Source organism: Mirounga angustirostris, unplaced genomic scaffold (genome assembly GCF_029215605.1).
Source record: "Mirounga angustirostris isolate CCGP_5_RB_7025 unplaced genomic scaffold, mMirAng1.0.hap1 SCAF_10, whole genome shotgun sequence".
Lineage (NCBI taxonomy): Eukaryota > Metazoa > Chordata > Mammalia > Carnivora > Phocidae > Mirounga > Mirounga angustirostris.
In genome coordinates, this window is record NW_026991718.1 from 6,079,631 (window position 1) to 6,099,918 (window position 20,288).

At 46.0% G+C, this 20,288-nt stretch overlaps 1 long non-coding RNA gene across 1 annotated transcript in view; it reads left to right on the forward strand.

Moving 5' to 3' along the window:
* The window catches only part of LOC135361710 (uncharacterized), a 570,432-nt gene that overhangs the window by 87,206 nt on the left and 462,938 nt on the right, over positions 1-20,288 (forward strand). Inside the window, exon 3 of the long non-coding RNA XR_010405408.1 lies at positions 6,085-6,144. This is a non-coding gene — a long non-coding RNA (uncharacterized LOC135361710). The remainder of the gene's footprint in view (positions 1-6,084; positions 6,145-20,288) is intronic.

Sequence of the window (20,288 nt, forward strand, 5' to 3'; positions counted from 1 at the left end):
AAGAATTCTTTGTTTATTTAAAAATTGTTTACATTATTTTTTTTCCTGGGAAAGTAATAAAATCCTTAATAGGAGTGTGTTTGGTGTCCTTGCTGAGAGGAATAGGCATGAAGAATATAGGTAAATAGAGATTGGACCTGGTGAGGTTGGAATGTTCTACAGGATTTGGTCCTGAACACTTGAAGTATGCTTTTGTTAAAAAAAAAAAAAAAAAGTAAAGGTACTTAGTGTCCTTGTATTGTCCATGACCCAGGCGGAGAAGGTCACAGAGGGTGAGTGCAAGTTCGATGTTGGGCAGGGTGACTGCACAGTGACCTGTGTGTCCCACCAGCCCTGCTGCAGGGCCACTCCAGAGGGTTGATTCAGAACTCCTCAGTGTGAGTAAAGAAAACCGAGGAAAGATAATTTATGGCATGTGCTTTGAGATTACCTTAAATAGAAAAGACTGGCAGCTTGAATTTTCTCATCATGTTCGCTATTTTCCGTGTGTCTCACTGAATGCACGGGAAACGCGGACCTACAGAAATGTCTGGAAGAGATTTGGGTGTGAGCACGACATGCAGCTTATCACAAAGTCCTGAATTGCTCCCTAATGACGCCCACACCTCGGAATGATTGCAAGGTCAAGTGAGGTAAGCCTAGAAACACACCTTTCCCCCACCTGGCGCTCCTCACTGGCCTCCTGTCAAGGTTCATTTCCATCCCCAGCATGGCAGTTTGACCAAAGAAGTAGCTTATTAAGTAATACCCCCCAGGTAATAATTCCCTTTAGAATGCATTATAAATTATGATTTATACATAATCTTAATTGTAAACTGAACATTGCATTAAATTTTAACTTTGAATAAAACTAAAATTAATTAAATTCCTCAATCTCCACTGAGTAGATTTTGAAAGCACCCAGAGTGAGGATCTGGCAATTAAATGTTTACAATGGATACCGTACCAGGGGATAATGGAGAATTGGCTATTATGAGCTGTGCTGACTAAATTATCTGCACCAGCCCATTGGTTCAGAAGTCACAGGGAGCTGTTACCGTGCTGGGGTTGGACGAACATTGAACTGCCACACATAGTGTTTGGAGGTAGCACATACATAAATAACTTAAAAAAAAATCAAGTCTAACTGGGTTTTGATAAAATCTGGCATGATGAATCAAAATTATTTGCTGAAGTTATTTAGATCATAATAGCTCCACATCTATTTTCCTTGAGATGACAACTATTTTGAGGGCTATGTTGGACAGCCTGCTTTTAGTTTCCAAAAGATGGACGTAAAAGGGCATGGGTGCCTAGACGGAGAGGATGGGCTGGGGGCGTGTGGGGGTGTGTGTGTGCAGTAACATGATGCGGTGATACGTTAGAAAGAAGGGCAGGTCTAGAACAGGATCAAACTTCCCGTGGAATGCCCTGCAAGAGAGAGCACAGACAGAATGCTACCCCAGCCAGACACGGTGATTGAAGGGCCCTTGAGTGCACTGAGCTTGGAAATGAAGGGTAGAGTGCATAGCAGATGGGCTCGCCCACCATCCTGGGGCCCTTCCTAGAAGGTTGAAGAGGAGCTGGCCGAATGATTTGCCCTCCCCCACGGCACCCCCAGCCCCCCACCTGCTGTGTATGGTGTGCACAGCCTCTGCCTGATGGCCTGATGTGGTGCAGCCAGCCCTGGTCTGCGACGCTCCAGGCCTGTGACACCTCGGTGGGGCTGCCGTTGGACTAGAGAGGGAGGAGGTCAGGAATGTCACTAAAGCCATGTCTCAGCCTCACGTAGGGGCTCGTGCTGCTAGCTGAGTTAATCAGCGTATACACAGAAAATGCTCTGAGAGTTTTCACTGTAAAAGATTCAGGCCTTTTCCAAGCCTAAACTCCTTTGAAAATTGATGTCAGAACCTAACACATTTAAATATCTACTTGGACTGGAAATATTTTATTATTATTTAAAATGCTTGGGAAGTCATCATGTTAGAGTTCATATTTCTTACAAGAAGAAAGAAGGAAAGCAATTAGCATTTTGTAGCCGTCTATTATTTTTTAGTGTGACTTTTTATGTCAGAGGGATGGGTGGTGGGGTCAGGGGTGATTTTAGGGACCCAGCTCACTCTTAATGTTGATTCCCAGATTCCTGTTGAAGACTTAGGGGGAATTTGAGAAACCCCAGGGCAACAGTTAGCAGTTGTGGTGTATGAGGAATTCCCAGAACGGATGGTAAATCTCTGCCTTAGTGGGTAGAGAGGGGCACCAGCAAAGAACAACAGGTCCAACCGGAGGAACAAGGTAGAGGTGATGATTGGTCGGGGAGGGAGGGAGCTTTAGGTGGCAGAAGGGGTGTCCGTTGAGTTGGACCTTTTAACAAGAATCAAGGGTGTTCCAGAAAAGAGCATGGAGGTCAGGGCGAAGGCAGGGTTAGCGTATGGGGTGTTTGGGCGGTAAGATGGAGCCCAATGGGGCAGAGCCTAGGCTCGGGACTGGTCCATGCTTGGAAGAGTCCTGTGTCCTCCTGTAACTTGACTCTTCAGTGTTGCAGCAGATGGCAGCTGGCTGGAAGGGTCTGGAGAATCAGAATCTGGTTTCCCAACACTTGCTCAGAAAGCACTCTGGGGAAGAATCCACAAACTTCCCTGGACTTTGTAATTGCTCCGGACGGACAGAACTCGGAGTCCCAGGAAGTAAAGGAGAAGAGCAACTTTATTTCATGTTGGGAGACAGTTTTTAGAGCAGAGTATTTTGTATTCGTTGTCTTCATTACACAGATGAGTCCTACAGCATTCGCTGGGCACATACTGACTGTGTGTTCGGTGCCGTGTAGTGTGTAGCAGGAGAGCGGGTGCAGCTGCCAAGGAGAAGTTTCCAAGTGAATGATTGACTAAGCCCATCCCAGGCAGTGGGGGGAGGGGCTTTGTGGCGCTGACTTGGGGCGAATTGGTGTGGGCTGTAATTGGGGGAGGCCTCATGGAAGGAACAGGGATTCGACTGGCATTGCAATGTCACTAAGTTTGGGTGGGTGAAGGGAGGAGCGGAAGCATCCCACGGGAGGGGAAGCCCCAGAAACATGATTTGGGGTATGAGGTTTTGCAATGGGAACAGTAGATTTGGAGATCAGCCTTACTGGAAGAGGATAAATTGAGTGAAGCATGGCTGGGAGGGAGATGGAATGGGGGAGGATATCGATATTTAGATGGTTGCAGAGCTAGGTAGATGAGGGCGGGGGTCACAAGCACAAATGCAGTCAAGGGAGTACATCCTGACTCTGAGTTCATCGCGACATGACCAGTAGCAGGAGGGCGGCAGGGCGTCCGGAAGCCTGCCGTGGGTCACACACAGTGCAGGGCAGGCCCAGAGACGCCAGACTCCTGTTTGTAACATAGTGCTGGGAAAACACAACTTTGTGGTGGTGGTGGTCATTGGACTTTGAGTCTGTCAACTCTTTTTTTTTTTTTTTTTTTCGGGACGGGAGATACTTTTAGTATCGTCTACCTTCTCAGGAAATGAAGGCAAAGTAGTTTTAGGAAGTTAGCCAGATACTAAATCAAGAGGGGGAGCAGAAGCAGTTAGTCAGGGGGGAGGTGATTTCTGAACTCTACTACGCCCGGACGCAGGGACAGGGCCTGGTGCAGCACCGGGTGACGGGTATGTGAGGGACTCTGTGGGGGAGAGAAATGTCAGGGTTAGATTGAGGCAGGAAGGGAAGAGAGAATCCACGAGAGCCCCATGTCCTTCACACACAGAGACGGGCTGGCTTCCCGTCCAGTGCCGCTGTGTCCCCAGCATTCGGTGATGTGGGCCCAGACAGCAGGTGATGGCAGTGCTCACACTCAGGGTTTTGAAGTCTTACCATCTCCCATTTCCTAAGCCCGAAATTATAAAACCAGAATAGTTTTACAAATAAGTGCTGGAATGTAAAAAATCAAAACAAAACCAAAAAATTCACCTTTTCTTATTTTATTGCATTTGGTAGTATTAATAATGTTACTGTTATTTGTACCTTTTCTTACTTTTTTTTTTTGCATTTTCTTTGTTACTATTAATACTCCTGCCGTCGTGCACACAGGTACACAGTCTGAAGTTGGTTCATCTCCAGCAGCTGTGGTGACGAGAGAGAGAAAGGAGGAGCACAAGTCCAATGAAGTCAAATGGTTGTTCCAGCCGAAAAACAAAACATTGTTGTGATTATTAAAAATAGAATCCTGACATAAAAATGCAAGGATTTTACAAATCCATACATTTTTTATTAAATCATCAAAGAAAAACTTCCCCGAGCTCACAAAAGATTTCTGAAATGCTGGGAATGGGGGCGGGGTATAAATAGATGTGAGGGAGACATGAATTCAAAGATGGTTCTAGGCATGCTGACAGTATGGTAAACAAATGAGCAGTTGCCTTCATGACACAAACACTGGGACTCGGCTAGTTTTGATTTCTAGCTCTGATTCTGTGTGACTGTGCCACCACAATTAAGATTTCTCACTTTACATCTCACCATTCTTGATGGGGCCAGAGCTGGTACAACATTACATTCCGTCTAGAACGATTTCCCCCTCGAAGCAAAACTGCAGCATCTCATATGGCAACATAGTGTTGTATTCATGACTGCCTTTTCTTTCCTCCTTTCTTTTCTTTTCCTTTCTTTCCTTCCTTTCTTTCTTTCTTTCTTTCTTTCTTTCTTTCTTTCTTTCTTTCTTTCTTTCTTTCTTTCTTTCTTTCTTTCTTTCTTTCTTTCGTAAGCAGAAAAATAATGTGGTTTGATGCAATGGCCCAACACAATAGGAGCTAATGAATAGAGCGTGTTGCACTCGAGAGACTGCAGTTCAATTACTAGTGGTGCCAATCAAGTCAGAAATATTAACCATGGTAACCGCAGATTTCCAGCTCTGTAGATGCATCAGGGAGGCAGTTGCTCTTTGGTAATCACTGGGGTCCTGGGAAGGAGAAGGGCTTGGAGTGACAAAGCACCACTGAGCTGGTGAATGCCGCCTTCACAAAGATGGGCATTGATGGGATACTGCTCTGAGAAGTCCTGCTGCGGAAGCCCACGGCTTTATTCCCGGAGAACTTGCAGGAGTCCAGGAGGGAAGGTACAATAGCAAAGAGATATGTATTTAGGAGGAGCTGAATAGGACAAGAAGAAAAAGTTATGTGCTGTGGGTCGTTCATTACTACAATGACCTGAATTCATTAGGATTCGGGGGCTGTGAGTTATGTGCAGGGTAAGGTAGGTGTTAGGGATTGAATTGTCCCTTCAAAAGTCGTATGTTGGGGTCCTAAACCCCAGGACCTCAGATTGTGATCTCATTTGGAAGTAGGGTCATGGTAGGCATTCCTCGTTAAGATGAGGTCATACTGGATGGATCCACCTACGCCAGTCTGGCTAGTGTCCATCTAAAAAGGGGAAATGTAGACACAGACACGCTCACAGGGTGAATGTCATGAACATCAAGACCAAGATTGGGTTGGTGCATCTGCAAGCCAAGGGACAGCAGAGATGGCCAGCAGAGCACCGGCAGCTTGGAGGATGGGATGGAACAGATTCTCCCTCCCAGCCCTCGGAAGTCACACCCCACCCTGCCCAGACCTTGATCTTGGACTCCTGGCCTCAGACCTGCGGAAGATACTTTTCTACTGTGGAAGCCATTCAGTTTGTTGGGCTTTGTTACAGCAGCCCTAGTGAACTAGGACGGCCCAGAGCTATTGAATCAGGAGCTCTGGGGGTAAAGCCCCGGAATCCCATGTTTGAACAACCTGTCAGGAGATTCTTCTTTGCATTCCAGTTTGAGACATACCCTTCTAAATCCTAAATTGCCATTACAACAATCTAGGGATGTTTTCTATAAAAAGACTTTTGGACTCCCTCACAGTCCTCATACTCTCTCCACCCTGCACACACGCACCCAGATTGGTTGAATTAGAATCTCACAGACATTTCTTGGATTAGGTTCTGAATCCTAGGGCCCAGGTTTTCTTATGGTGTGTTTGGTGCTTTTCCATTTGGAAGAGAATTGCTTTTCCAGTAAGAATCCGTACTTTTGCCTAGTGTTTCCCTGTTTGTAACATACTTTAACATGAATTTCCTTATTTGCCTCCTTGTAGGTCCTGACCCACTGGTGGGGAAGAGTGAAAGGGAGATTGCATCTGCTCAGGGGTCCCTCGGTGAGTCAGGTGTGGGACACAGGCCTGGGCAAGGCTCCATCGTCCAGTTCCCTGGTGGGTGCTCAAGGATGCCCTGGGCTCTGGCAGAGTCACATGAGTTTGGTTTGCAGTAGAGAATCTTGTGATACTTGTTCATCTAATGCTTGCTCATTTGTTTGGTTGGCTTTTTTTGGGAAGAGAATCCTAAAACTCCCAACCCTTCATGGCCTCTGTCTCTCTAAAACCTTCAGGACAGCACCTGATTTCCTGACTGGGTCCTTTACAGTATACCCCAGCTCCCTCCACCAGGCTCATTTCCCACCAGTCCCTGTCCCCTCCCCCCCCACTCACGCTTTGTGTCATTATCTGTAATGACAGTAAAGACATCAGCTAGCATAGCCCTTAACCATAGTGCTCTAAGCTCTTCTCAGACATCAGTGTGCAGACAAGTTCCCTCGGATCAGGTTCCAGTGTAGTGTCTGAAGTGGACCCAAGATGCTGCATTTCTAATGAGCTCCCAGGGGCCACCAATGGTGCATGGATCACACTTTAAGGAACAGGCACTTAGCATGTATTCACTTACTTAATCCTTATAACAACCTTTGAGGTTGGTGCTATTGTCCCTACTATTCAGATGGGGAAGCCGAGGCACAGGATAGTGAAGTGGCTGGCCTTAGGTCACAGAACAAGGGAGTGAGGGAGCTGGGATTTGAGCTTAGGGGGTCTGGCTCTCAGGTCCATTTTCTTGTCCATTTGCCCGTGCTGCTTCGCAAACAGGCTTGACAGACTCCGTGGCTTCCCAGCACCATGCCGTGCAGGTTAATCAACCTCTCCCTCCCTCAGTGTTCTCATCTGTGAAGTGGGGCTGTGACAATATCTACCTCATAGGGTTGTTATGGGAATCAAATAGGACAATCTGTGAGCCTTACTTCTGTGTCTCCTTCTCCACCTCCTCCTCATTATTTTTATTAAGTGATTAATAATGTGGACTGAAATTCTACTGACTGTTCAAGCTGCCCCTGTAAGGCTCCTGCAAGACCTGGTGTGCTCTGAAAGTCTCCGCATGTCAGTTTCCTCCTCTGGAAAGGGCATCATCATGATTTCTTCCTCACAGAGTGATCTTGTGAAGGGTGAACTAGATAAGACATGCACAAGCTCTTTGTGTAAGGCAGGCATGCCGGAAGGTGTTAAAAATGTCAGTGTTTTCATTCAGTGAACACACCTCTTTCATCCACATCCACACATTCTTATTCAGTTAGTCCTCTAAGCGCTTTCACATGAATCATCTTATTTCATCCTCATAAGAGTCTTGTGAAACACTGATTTATTTCTGCCGTACCGATGAGAGAATGGAGTCACGCGGTCAATGGGACCTGCTCGGTACCGTGCGGTCCATTATTGGTGGAATAGAATCGAAAGCCCCAACCAGGTTCATTGGTTCCTCTTTCCACGTGGTCATGGCATGACCTTCGCAGTGACTGAGCCCCCAGATGCAGGACAAGAAGAGCACGCACATGTGTGAACTTTATCGAGTTTCTCTGCGACTCAGCTACTTATCTACTCCCTTAGTTCTGAGCTTGTTTGTTGTTTCCTTAAATCCCTTTTTATTACATGTTTATGTTTCTGTCTCTCTTTTCATGAAGCTTTGTCCTTGCCCTCTGACTGGCCCTTTTTGTGACAGCCCTTGGTCGTATGGCTCAGGTAGAGCAGCCATGTCCAGCTCTGGTCACCAGTCTGTCTCCGTTTAGATGGTCCCTGAGAGCCAAGTCCCCAGAGGCAAAATGCTGCGGTCAGAAGGGGATATGGAGCAATCCTTGTCCCTGGTAGAATGGTTGAACTCACTTACCCCTTCATCGTCTGTGAAATAGGGGTAGGAGTGATTGATATAGATTGTAAAATTGAGTCCAGATTGATTTCAGGGCAGCGTGCATCCTTGTTCCCTGCAGTGCTCTGAGATGCACTAGCATGAGCGGTGGAGGCCAGTGTTTCCTTAAGTAACTGGGAACCTTTCCCGAGATTGGGGTCTAACTGACAGATAGTCATTTTAGAGTTGGGAAATGTGGTTCTCCCCAAAGTATTACATGGCCTATGCAAGCATTATTTGTAAAAATTTAGTGAATTTATATTAATTTTATTTTCACATCAACAAGGATTTATCATAAGCTTGTGATGTACTTATAAATAGGACAGACCTTTTGGGATTAAGGGGACCAGAACACACATGCATGCGCACACACACATCTCTTAATCATGAACTCAAGGAGATTTGCTTCCAGCTTGGAGACCTTACAAATGATATAATTAGGAAATATTTGTGCTATTTCCCAATTAAGAACCCAGTGGAAAGTATGGTCAAATGTTGGATGATTTGTTGTCAGCCAGAAGTACTGTTTTTGTCCCTCTATTTGAAGGGAGATGGAATTTTCACATTATTGGTGTGGAGATCTGGTTTTCTAGAATGGAAGTGGTGATATTGTGGAAAGAATATTGGACTTGCAGGCCAAAGACTTGCATTCCAATTTTTGGTTTCGTATTTGTTCACAGTAGGATCTTAAGCAAGTTAATTAACCTCTCTGAACCCAATTTGCTCATCTGTAGGATGGAGTTAATAATAATCTACTTTCAGGATTGCTGAGTAGAAGAAATACAATAGACATGAGCGTAGTGCTGTGTTCATTAACGAGTTATTGTTACAACAATGTTCACATCATAACTAACCTGAACGTCCAAATGTGGGATATGATGTGGAGCGCAGAGGGGAAGGAACAGACCTGTCCGTTGTCCCCATTGCTGTTGCTAATGAGCCGCCAGGTCTGAAGTGGGGGAGCGAGGGTTCCTGCGGCTGACATGTAGACAGTGCAGCCTTGGGGAGTGGTGTAGACCAGTGGCATTAAAGGTATTTGCAGTGCTGTGCAGCCATCACCATCATTTCCTTCCAGAATCTTCCATCACCTCAAGTGTGCAACCCATACCTGTTCAGGAGTCACTCCCTGTTTCTCCCTCCCGCTTGCCCCTGACAACCACAAATCTGCTTTCTGTGTCTGTGCATTTGCCCATTCTGGACATTTCATATAGATGGAATCCTACAATACAGGGCCTTTTGTGTCTGGCTTCTTCCACCAGACATGATTTCCAGGTTCTTTCATGGTGTGGCTTGTGTCAGTGCTTCATTCCTTTTAAGTCTGAGGAATAGTCCATCGTCTGTGTATGTCACAGTTTGCTTATCGGTCCCGTAGTTGATGGACAGTTGGGCTCTCCCTACCTTTTGGCTCTTGCGGACGGTGCTGCTGTGAACTTTGCCACCCCAGTGTTTGTTTGGATCTTATCTGCTCCTGCCTCCCCTACTTCCTTTTCCATATGGCCCAAATCATCTTGTAGAAGATAAATCCGATCTTCTCACCTCTTCTTTCAACCTTCAGATACGACTGAACCTCTGTAATGTGGTCTGCAGGCCCTGCGTGTTCTGGCTTTGCCCACTCCAGCCACTCGGCACTTCTCAGTCCTGGATACAGCGTGCATCTGCTGCTGCTAGTCAGTCCCGTAGCTTTTTCAGCCCAGCCTGTAGAGCTCCTCTGGACTCCTCCTTACCAAGCTTACTCTCAGGTGAACTGCAGATTTCAGCCGAAGTCTTGCTTTCCAGGGACACCTTTAGTGACTTCCAGACTGAGTCCAGCCCCGTGTTCTGTATTCTCTCACACTCTGCCCTCGTCCTTTGTAGCCTGTCTCACAATTGCAATTATGGTGGTTAATTGTGGATCCCCGAAAAATGTAAGACCCATGAGGGATGGTACAGAGTTCTCTTGCATGCACTGTCAATCCAGCCCTGAGCACATTTCTCAACATGTGGTAGGTACTCCACATTAATTTGTCCAGTGTTGAAGGTGTCCAGTCCCCAGTAATAGGGACACACATCGCGGTCTCTGCCCTCCCTCCCTGCTGCTCAGCACTTCCTGTTGTTTGCACAGTGTGGGGCAGAAACAGGGAGGCCCCTTTGTCCTGCAAAGAATTTGGGGAATGTGCATCATTTCCTGTGAGGTCCATGTAGATGGCAGCGTTCCGCATGCTCCTGATAGCTGCAAGGTGAGAGGTGCAGTCTTTTTCTGAGAGACTGGAAAATAAAATGCAGGTGCCATGTGGGAAAATTGCTTTCATCTGGTCCATGACTGTTTTCTGTTAAATAGAGGAACTGCAACCCAAGCAAAAGTTGAGAATGGATGATGGCTGAAATTTATTAAACCCTGGGCCAGTGTTCATACATTTGAGATGATGTCAGAGCCATGAAGACAGAGTCACTTAATCTCCTACAGAGACTGAGTAAAGTTAGTGCCCTGTGGAGGAGCACTTACAGTAATTTCCTCCTACACACGTGGGGCAAGTGGGGTCCAGTCGTTCCTGCCAGGATGACAGCGATGGTAACCATGCTGTGCAGGCTGCAGGCATGGAGGCTAGGGGGGCTGCACCCCTGGGTGGGGTGCACGGACACACCACTGCAAGTGAACCACTGCGGTGCTGACACAGGACAGGAAGGGCTTCACAACTCCGCCAGTGGCTTGGGGTGGGGTCAGCGGTGGGAAGAGCAAGCGAGGCCCATCTAGACAGGTTCTCGGCTCCAGTGACCTTTGGATCCTTCTGACTCTTCCAGCCCGCAAGGCATATGGAAAGTCTTAATGAGGAGATTGCTTTGTTAGGCACTTTTTTTTTCCCCATTAAAAGATTTTTTGTGAGGAAATTTGATGATAAAGCATTCATCATCCTACAAAATAATGGCCACCCCCATTGAGCATGCCCCTGTGCCAGGCACTGGGCCGTGTTCCTTACATGCATTGTTGCTTCTGAGTCCCCTCAGTGACCTCCCAGGTGGGCGTCCTGATGAACCCGTTGTATAGGATTGGACCAGAACTTGGAGAGATTAAGTAACTTGTCCAAGAGTATTTAGCTAATAAGTGACAGAGGTGGGATTCTTGCCCAGTTTTTTAAAATCCAGGGCCCTTGCTCTTAACCATTACAGTGAATTGACACTATTTTGGAGGTTTGGGACAAGTTCAGGACTCTTTTAGGATTCAGTCCTATGCAGAAGAAAGTGGTAATACATGATGAACTGGAGGCATCTGTCATCGGTGTCCCTGGGGGACCCACAGTGGATTTCTTCAGAGTCATGCATAGGCAGGTGTGCTCATGTGTGGGGACACACACACACACACACACACTCCCCAAAAACAAAGGCAAAAGCAAAGACAGGCAGATGAACCACGAGCCTCCCGGGGTAGTGTCCTTCTGCCTGGCGTACGGGGCCCGCTGACTTGGTTCAGGTTGTTGAGGTTGGAATCGTGTGACCAAACTAAGCATGCAGTCTTCCTTTTGGACTCTGATCTGGAATTGTGTTGCTGGATCAGTGCTACGTTGACTTAGGGCATTATCCCTTTGACAGTATCAGAAAGGGGTCGTTTGCTTCCACGTGTTCCTTTATATATACGGCCTCCTGACAAGATACTGGAGACCGTGCTGTGACTCACAGGGAAGTGATATAGTTCAGGGCTTAGGATGATAAGCTCTTGGGACAACTGTCTGGTCCAAATCCCAGTTGTGCTGCATGTCCCCATGTGACATGGGACTAGTTACTCAAACAATCTGTACTTTCCTTTTCTCTTCCAGAAAGCGCAGGTAATGATGGTACCTTCCTGTGCAGGTTAATTTTATGTGTTAGCTTGGAGGTCTTTTCTAGATGAGATTCACATTTCAATCCATAGACTTTGAGTGAAGCAAATGACTCTCTGATGTGAAGGGCCTCGATAGAAAGACTGATCTTCCCTGGGCAAGAAGGAATTCTGCCAGCAGATAGTCTTCAGACTCAACCTGCAACATCAACTGCTCCCTGGGTGTATACCCCACAGATTTTGGACCTGCCAGCCCTTATAATTACATGAGCCAACTCCTTAAAATATGTCTCTCTCTAATAATCATGGGATATTATTATACATACACGTATACTGATGGTTCTGTTTCTCTGGAGAAGCCTGCCTACTATAATACTACACTCCCTCATTGGGTTGCTGTTTGGAGGATTAGATGCGTTATTACATATGAAGCTCATAGAGTGGTGCCTGGCATAGAGGAAGAGGTCAACATTTGAGCAATTACATAAAATCGAGTCCTGACTAATGCGGTCTGCATGCACACTCTGCAAGGGCGAGGCACTGGGCAGGACATGGTGTTGATGAAGGCACCTTGCCCTCGAGAATAGGACAGTCCAGTGGGAGAACAGGCATGCATTCTGGCAATTGAAATACACGGAGGAGAAAAAGAGAAAGAGGTGTCCTAATTGTGTCCTGACTCTCAGACACCTTGACCTGCTGCTCAAGGTTGGTGCCTTTATTTAGGTCCTTCTAGTGTCACAAGGAGGGGTGAGTTTAAGGTTATGTCAGGTCAGTCTCCCAAATGTGAGACTGGCTTTTGTGCTGGGAAACTGATTCTTTTTTAGTACTAGGGTTACAAAAGGCAAAGCTACAAGTGAATCTGGAACACTAGGCCATGGTTCAGGTCAAGAGCAAATGTTTTCATAGCAGGTATATGCACCCATTGATAGATTGGCACAGGTTAATTAGAAAGGCAGCTCCTGTCCTTGGAAAACCCGGGGCCTAGGGAGGGATATTCCTACCTGAACAGCAATTCCAGTACCAGCCTCACTGGAGTGGAGATTAGTGCTGGGGAAATGGGAGCACAGAGGAGGGAATGACTGAGCTGACCGGAAGCAAGGAAGGCGTCCTAGGTTCTGTGGGTAAATGGTAGTCTGAGGAGAAGGTGGGGGGCAGAAAGCCTCCCAGAAAGAGGCAGAGCCTGAGCCAGGCCTTGCTTGGCATGGAGGAAGCACTGGGATGTTTGGTGGGCTGCAGAAGGTCTCTGTGTCCTGGGAGCAGGGGGACGAGTAGGAGTAACGAGGGAAGTGAGACCTGCTCAGCCTCTGCAAAGCCCCTTTGTAAGAAACCCGTGTGCAGGGTGCATGATCCACGTCGAATCTGAGAAAGTAGCGGCACAGTTGCTGAAGAGCTGCTTTTGCTCTAGCCCACATCCTTTACTGAATTGGAAGATAATTTATGCCACCATCCAGAGCAGGAATCCCGGTTCTTCTGAGACGAAAGCATTGCCATAGTCTCTCTCCCAGCTCCTCTAACACCCAGCACGGTGCTCTGCATGCAATTCATTTTTATAGAAATGAATTAAACTGTAAACCTTTGCTTTTCAGCTCATTCAATCCAATCAGTCAGTGTTTGGTGATTGTTGACAGAAATGTAATCAAAGAATTTCAGATCTAAAAGGACCCTTGGATACCTACTATTCATCTAGCGCATTATAGAGGTGAAGACACTAAGGCCTTGAGCTGTTATGTAAGTTGCCCCCAAAGTACCAAGTGGCATGGCTTTTCAGGTAAAGGCCACCCAACTTGTTACAGTCTAAGAAACAGAATGGGTCCAGAGGATTTGCATATATCTTCAGATGTGGTCTAGTCACTTGTTTGTGGCGGTCTTCTCTGTTACTTAGAGAGTGGTGCTGGTAAGATAAAGGTTGTTGGTCTAGTTCCGTTACGGGTGAGTTGTCTGGCATCTGCCCCTTGGTGATGGACTGCACTGCTCACGTGCTCCTAACCTGAAAGGTCGACGGTGGGAGTGCAGCTGGATCAGGGCAGAGTCACCCTTCGGTATTTAGTGGGCATTTTCCAGAACTGTGTGAGTTGCTGGGGTTTAAAGGGTGTCAGAAGGATGAATCAGACATGGTTGTTGCCATCTTGAAATTCGAAGTCCATTGGCAAAGTAGCATAAGCACAAGAAACAGGATAAGAAAAGAGTAAAATAACTACAGAAGGCAGTTTCAGAATGGCCCAGCTTCCAGGTTCTTGCCCTCATGATGGTAGGCCATTGTCTCTGTAACCTCAGCCAGGGCTCAGTTTTGCGCGTTCTCCACTTAGATCAGAACCATTTGGTACCCTTGCAATAATTTACCATTAAAAAGAGAATGAATTGAGGTTTCCATCCTGAAAAATCAAGGAGGAAACATCAGAAAAGACCAGGAAGCATTATTTGCCAGTCAGTGAAGTTGGAAATTCTGCACAAGGGAATGTCGTTAGGGCGTGCTCCAGAATTCCTCAAGGTGGACTGCATTTTCTACAGAGAAAAAAGGAGAGCAGGAAAACACTAGTTTGTGATACTGTTTCTCCCTGGTGGAATAAACACTGGGGCCAAATTGATTTTGGATGGAAAATCCTTTTGGAAGTTGACAGGTGATTTTACCTTTCTACTGAATCTCTTAGAAGCAGAAAAATCTTGCTTCTTGGTAATCTGGGTTGGGTGTATGTTACCAAGGACATCCAAAAAGAGCCACCTCCTCGTAACAGGACCCATGGCAGTTCTGCATAGGAAAAAAAGGTGTTCAAACACCTGCCTCACTAGAGTGATCCTTATAGGACCACATGGTTTGTTATGTGTAAGTTCCCATAAGAAACTTAGCAGAATTAGACGCAGAACCAACCCAGATCACAAAAAGATAGTCATAAGCACCTCCTCTAAAATGAAGTCCTTTCGGGCGCCTGAGTGGCTCAGTTGGTTAAGCGACTGCCTTCAGCTCAGGTCATGATCCTGGAGTCCCGGGATCGAGTCCCGCATCGGGCTTCCTGCTCGGCAGGGAGTCTGCTTCTCCCTCTGACCCTCCCCTCTCTCATGTGCTCTCTCTCAAATAAATAAATAAAATCTTTAAAAAAAAAAAAAATGAAGTCCTTTCAAGACGACCCACTCAAAGGAATCTTTGTATCACCTGCAATTCTTTGCCCAGGCTGTAGCACACAGTAAGCGCATACTGAATGCCTAAGGAATGAATGGGAAGAATGCATGATGATGATAAAAAGAAGACATGGGGGTGCCTGGGAGGCTCAGTCTGTTAAGTGTCTGCCTCCGGCTTGGGTCATGATCCCAAGCCCCGATCGGGCTCCCTGCTCAGCGGGGAGCCTGCTTCTCTCTCTCCTCCCCACTCATGCTCTCTCTCTCTCCCTCTCTGTCTCTCTCTCAAATAAAATAAAAAGGAGACAGAAACACATCTAGTGGGGCGCCTGGGTGGCTCAGTTGGTTAAGCGACTGCCTTCGGCTCAGGTCATGATCCTGGAGTCCTGGGATCGAGTCCCACGTCGGGCTCCCTGCTGGGCAGGGAGTCTGCTTCTCCCTCTGACCCTCCTCCCTCTCATGCTCTCTGTCTCTCATTCTCTCTCTCTCTCAAATAAATAAATAAAATCTTAAAAAAAAAAAAAAAGAAACACATCTAGTGTCTTTGGCTCCATATGAACATGCATAAATAATTAAGAAAATGACTGGAGTTACAGATTTAGGAAATAACTGCTCAGGATAATATTTCTGCACGGATGTATTGAGATTACACTTTCCAGGCTGGAATGCCGTCTAATGTGGCCCTCACAACAGAGTAGACACTTAAGCTCCCATGTTGTAGAAACTGAGTGACTGCCATGGATGGTTGCCCGAAGAAACACGTGTTCATTGATTGAAACAATGATGCTGCTCTGGTGGGGATGTTGATGGGGGGCGGGCTGTGTGTGTGTAGGGCAGAGGGCATATGGGAAATCTCTGGGCCTTCCTCTCAATCTTGCTGTGATGCAGAACTGATCTACAAAATAAAGTGTTTATTAAAAAAATATAGTGAGTGAATACATGAGTGACCTGTGCAAGGTGATAGAGTAGATGGAACTTGGTTCTTCGGATTTCTGGTTAGTACCCTGATTTAAGGTCACTCCTGATTTAAGGCAAAACAGGAATGTGTTTCTGATCAACAACCCACCCCTCTTGGTTTTGGTCATGGAATCACTAGTTGGTAGGCTACCACAGACTATACATATTCTGTATCTGCATTCTGTGGGCTGTTTGTCCACACGTGCATATCTCTGCCGCCCTCGCTAGTGCGTGGGTTTCTGGAAGGCAAGGCTACGCTACCTGCCCCTTCCTCTGTGCTTCCTTTTGCCTTGTGTTTGCCTCTCCTGTCACACTGGATCATGAGCAGGCGCTTGTCTCTGTCTCTCTCAGCGCATTATGATCTTCTCACAGCCTGAGGCCGTGTCGTACTCAACCTTCTGTGCCCTCTTCCGGCACGGTGCTTTGTGTATAATAAGTGCTTGAAAGTTGTTTACTGTAGAATAACTATGACCATTTAACTGCCTTTGTCTGTCACATATAAAATAGATTCCAATTAAATTCTTTTTGATGATGGTAATAGCAATAAGTAACAATACCAGAAATTCTTGTCCTTTCGTCATGCCCTCAAACAAAAGATCACTTAATTGTATGAAGGAAGCTGTTCCTTTGGAAACTGCAAAGAAATGCTTCACTTGTGTCATAAAATACTTTGGGTGCTGGTGACTCAGTCACTCAATGTGGGATGAAGGTAGTAGTCAATGGGTGAAAGAAGTGAAATTAATGATTTGCATTCCATCTGGCTAGTGTTTCTAACCTGATTCAGGGAACATTTTCTTTTGCTCACCATTTTGAACCGCATCCCTTCAGAAGGCTAAATCCCAGTTTTTGACCTGGTGTTTATTGTGTCATATCTGGTGAGCAAAATATCATGAACGTGTCTGAAGTTATTGCCTAATGTAAGAGAAGGGGCCAGTGATAGCAAACTTAATAAGGTCTGGTTCCTCATGAGAGACTATGGACTCTGAGAAACAAACTGAGGATTCTAGAGGGAAGGGGTGTGGGGGGATGGGTTAGCCTGGTGATGGGTATTAAGGAGGGCACGTACTGCATGGAGCACTGGGTGTTATACGCAAACAATGAATCATGGAACACTCCATCAAAAACTAACGATGTAATGTATGGTGATTAACATAACAATAAAAAATAAAAAAAAAATAAGGTCTGGTTCCTACTGAGTAGAAATCTTAGGTTGTAGTCCAAGAATTGGAGGTTTTCTCAAGGTGGAGGTCCACCAAAGTAAAGACCACGAATCAGAACTAGATATCAAGTCAATACAAAGTCCAGTGAATTTCCCGGTGGTGTTAATAAACCAAGACAGATAAGGGGGAAGATCAGGCCAATCTTTGTAAGTAAAATTTCAGAGAGAAAAAGTAGTATTAGACACATCAGGTGGGATATTTGCTTCAAAAATAGAGGTTAATTGATAAGCCAAAAGATTAGGAAGGATGTCCTTACATGAGAAGATTAAATAATGTTCACTGAAAAAAGGTATGTTTAATTTCAGGGAGTCCAATTTTTGGAAATAATTTTAGGACTGGGTTGAAGAGTAACTTCAATAACTGCCTGGCCAGCTCTTTATTCCTTTTTTTTCCCCCCCAAAAAAAGTTTCGTCTTAATCGAGTTGGAACAATCCTTGTGGAATTTGTCTGAGGTTCTGTAAATCGCTAACATTCCATATTGCCATGTCTTATAAACACATAAAAGGCTATTGTTGCACAGAGTTAGGTTTTTAATAATTTTTCAACTCCTTTACCTCTGGAGTCCACTTAAAGCCATCCTCTGTTGGGAAGCCATTCGCAAGTATCAGAGCTTTTTATGAGAACAAAGAGGTAGTCTTTCTTGCAGAGAACAATTCTACACTGGCAGAGAGCTGTGCTAGATGACCTAATAGGTCTTTTCTATCTCTAATTTCTGTGATTCTATGAAAATCATCACCCACTATAAGAACCAGATGTTGTCTGGTAGACAATGGCTGTGAGGATCCATCTTCCCCCGTCAGCCCCTTTCCGACGTGTAGGTTGCCACCTCCCCCCCACCCCCCACTTCTCTGCTCTGTGGCAGCTGATGAGATATTTATATCCTTCTTCCTCAGCCTGCCAATTATAATTATCAATATCTGCACTGATAAAAAAAGAGGCATCATCAGAGTTGTGCATAGTATGTGATAAGCCAAGTTTGAGTGAACACGAGAATAGTTTCTTCCAATTATGAACAAAAGAGAGGTGCATTTGGTGGCAGGGCTCCCATCTTGGCTGTGCTCACGTGGCCACAAGAGAGACCTCCCGCCTCCCTTAGAGCACCTTCATGGACAGACGGCGAGGTGGAGGTGCCCCTGTGAGCAGCTATTGCTTGAGACAATGTCGTCTGTACTGTACGGAGTTAGAGCGTTGCTTTAAATATAATAAACAAAAGTGAAATCTTACACGAGGCAGCACAGCTTAGTAATTGCTGTTTGGAGCTCACGTCTCTGTAGTGATTTGCTCAGCATTTCATCTCCAGCTGCAGCACAATTTTTGCCAAATATAGATAAATGAAGTTAAAGTTATTGGCAACCACTAGTTCTGTGTCCCTGTTTTGAGTTTATAGATTTCATAGGAATGGCATTACTTTATTTCTGCAGCAGACAATTGTTCTTCTGAAGCGAGAACTTTTTCCATGGTCTGGTCTGTAGGGCATTTTGACAGAGGCAGGAAATTTTATCAGAGAGATATATGGCCGCTGGAGTAAGATTTCTGTTTGGGCTATGGATCAGTTGGAAATTTGAAATGGAGGGGGGGGAGACAGACCCTCAACCCAACCAACGTATTGTAAAGGTTTCTAAACCTTCTCAGAATTTGAATAGAGCATCTGCAGCTGCCCCTTTCATCGTGGACTGCCTTCCAGCAGCGATGACTCCATCCTCATCGATGGCTTCCCGAGACTCCCCTTCAGAAAGAAGCAGCCACCATCATCTGAAAACAGTGTTTTTGGCTCTAGTCTTTTACTTCTGGTGAAATTTGAGGCTGTAGAATTTCCTGTTAGATGAGTGGGAATCCCAGCCCTGGGAAGTAAAGGTGGTCTTAGAGATGACTTCAACTTGACGTAGGGAACAACTCCCTTCTCTGGCGGGTGGTGGATGGGCCCTGCCCTCTCCAGTCACCTGCAGACGGACACACAGCTGAGCCTCCCAAGAGGATTTCGCTGTCATGATCTACTCTCACTATTGGGGTGAAATATTTATTTGGCACTTTTTTGGTAGAGGTCAGCGGTCAGCCACATGCCTCCTGTCGGCGTTCTCTTCTGCATCCAAAAGACGTCAGTTCCCTCAGTCATCTTACTGCGGCTTCGTTTTAGGCTCCTTATTACTCTGGTGACTTTACTGCTTTGGAGAACATAGTTTCTAGAATCTTACATAAAATAGGCTGAGGAGACATATTTTGGAAGGACTCTACCATGTGAGTCCAGGTCAATTCCATTTACACACACGTACACACAGTCTCGATGTCTTAGCCATTAACTGGCCTGACACTGCTTGGATTCTTACAGTTAATTTCCTGTCCCTGCACAGGTCACTTGTACTCAGAGCAGGGTCACCCCCACGCCTCTCCACATGCTGTGCCCTGTGCCTGAGATGTGGGAAGAGTCACCGTTAGTCTCCCTCTCTCCTCCTCTGCTCTCTTTCACTTCCTCCTTATTTTCTTTTCCGTGAGTGATTTAAGCCCATTTAAAAGATTCATAAAATTCAGCGATGAGAAAATAATTTAAATATTCTAAAACCTATCCTTTCCAATTCATACAATATTGTGGACCACCTCTGTTGGAAATCACTTTAGGAAACACCTTTCCTGTTTATTTTCTTTCTACCAAATCTCAGCTTGGTGCAACCCCACTTTTCCCGATCCCATTGCCCCGACGGAGTTGGGAGAACCATCCTGTGTGGCCTGTGGAAGCTCCATCATCACACTTGTCACACTGTATTATAAATACACTTTTCTACACAGCTCCTTCCCTCCAAACTGGGTAATGACCACTTTCAAATCATTTTTACATTCTAACTCCTAGCACACGAGTGCCTGATGTGAAGACGGTCCTCAGCAAATGTTTACTGAATGAGTGAAGGTGTTAACAGTGAAGATGATTTTGGGGAATAGCACCAAAATAAAGGGAGCACCTCTGAATGAAGCTTAAAAATGAGAGAAGGATGCTTTCCTGACTGTCTCTGGCACGTAGAGACGTCTGCTCCTCCCGTGGCTGTTTGGCCCAGTAGCTCAGCCTGAGCAGCCTTGTCCCAGCCGAGCATTGTGGCGGGGGACCAGAGCTGAGCAGGCCGTGTGCCTTGAGGGTGGGGTTCTGGAAAGTCAGTTGAAAGGCACATGCTGTTTGAAGGTGTTGCTAGGGGCCCTGAGCCATAAAGTGCACTTGCAAAGCTTTTCCTGGTTGCCT